Source organism: Colobus angolensis, unplaced genomic scaffold (assembly GCF_000951035.1).
Source record: "Colobus angolensis palliatus isolate OR3802 unplaced genomic scaffold, Cang.pa_1.0 Scaffold205, whole genome shotgun sequence".
Lineage (NCBI taxonomy): Eukaryota > Metazoa > Chordata > Mammalia > Primates > Cercopithecidae > Colobus > Colobus angolensis.
In genome coordinates this window covers 5818739-5820837 of record NW_012115211.1, presented here as the reverse complement: position 1 = coordinate 5820837, position 2099 = coordinate 5818739, and positions in this window count along the sequence as shown.

Sequence of the window (2099 nt, the reverse complement as noted above, 5' to 3'; positions counted from 1 at the left end):
AGATTCAGGCAGGGAGAATGGTGAACACCAAGACCCTAGGAATAGTGAGTTCCAGACAAAGGCCAGGGTACTGAAGAGCAGGGGGCAAGGAGAAGAAGCATGAGGTGAGTTAGAAAAGGAGTCAAAGTCAGACCATGCTTTTAGATCCTAGAAGGGTATGCATTTTATTGTAAGGGCAAAACAAGGCTATAAAAAGTATCAAGCCTGAGAATGGCTTTATCTGACCTACATTTTTTAATAATAAAGCTTCTGTCAGGAGTATGAACAACAGAGGAGCAAGAGTAACTGTGGAAAGATGAGTTAGGAGGCAAAACATCAGATTAGAAAGAGAAGGTAGGGCCATGAGCCAAGACAGTAGCACTGGAGGAAAGAGACGCTCACGTTTCTCATGTACTGTATTTTGGGCATAAGACAGGCAGGTCTTTTGTGTATAGGATAAACAGAACTTGATGAAAGATTGGGTACCAGGGTAAATGAAACAGAGAATTCTAGCATGCCCCAAAAATCCTGCTTTAGTGGATAATCTGGCCATTCACTGAGAAGAAGACTTGAGGAAAAACAGGTTATGGGTGCAAATAAGATAATGCATACCTTGTATGGAAAGCACTTAGCACCGTTCCTGACATGTAATGTGTTTGGCAGCACTAAAAGAAAATGTTCCTATTGTCTGATAATTCAGGCCCATTAGTTTCCCTTGACAACCCATTATAATTTAAATAAAATTTTCCAAAAGCATTTTCAGTTTCCTGTTTCTGTTCACTTTTCAATAATTAAATGTTCAAGTTCTGTACACTTTTTATCTTAAAATCCCATGTGGTAATGAAGGCAAAGATTTTCATCACTGTCCCTCTCTTCTCGTCTTAAATGAACACTGCACACTACAGTGATTATTGTGATTCACTCTTTCAGCTATTCTTACCTTTCTAAGACTACAGCAAACATCTTTGGTCATCTGCAACAAAAGTGCCACCCAAGCCGTGACTGTGGAGACAAAGGCCTATCTAGTCCAATGACCTACGACTGGGGAGGCCCAGAATTGAACAATAGAAGTCACCAGCACGTACAGGGAAATTGCCACAGGCTGGAGACTGTGCAGCAAGTACTTTACAAGAAGTGTAGCTTCTGGAATGCGCAAATTATGCATTACATAACTCCAAGGGATATTACAATCCTTATAGATTTATATAGTTATAAAAATTTTCCAGCAGAGGATAGTAGAAAGTGTTTAAAAGGGGGAATCTTTGCTAAAAATGTGAAAGATTTCTGTTGGCTTAGGGATTGGGCATGCAATCTCTTATTAAAGACTTACAACTATTCGATGAGATGGGTTCTATTATTATCACTCCTATGATGCCAGTGAGAAAAACTAAAGCTTAGAGTGACATGTTGCCCAAGGTCTCCCTAGAAAATGGGAGAGCTGTGATTTTATTCAGGTCTGAATTAAAAACCCATGCTCATAATTTCTATGCTGTACAAACTCCCAAAAGACATTTCTGATTGCTCTTATTTTCTCTTATACTGTGCAAGATATTTCTTAAATATAATTTTAGCTCCTTTTCTACTCTCAAACAATACTGAATATAATTTAATGCCTGACATAAATGTGAACTATAATTAGAGTAGCATTGGCTACTTCATAATTAATATCTAAAACTTATATCTACTTTAGTTGGTACATAACAATGATGAATTTCATCTGGCAATTCTCTTTATAAAACAAACAAAAATGTCATTTCTTCTTAGAGTCACTCTTTTTTTTTTTTTTTAGTTAATAATTTCAGAGATTGAAGAATTCTTGCAACAGGCTTTTTCCAAAAGGAAAGTCATAATCAGGGCACATTTGTCTCCTTCTCTCTTACTTTACTTCAGATGTGTTAAACATCAACACCGATCAGACACTTTGCAAATGATATTTTGATCAAGTAACACAACAGTGGAAAAAACAGAATTTTTACAGAAAATTGAATTTAATTTTTCTCTTTCAACTGATATGAAGGTCCTTGTGATAGAAGAGACATATATGTTGCTATTGGAATTTTAGGAAAAAGGCAAACTGTAAAATTGGGAAGAACGGTGTAGTGGAATGACCACAGGATCTT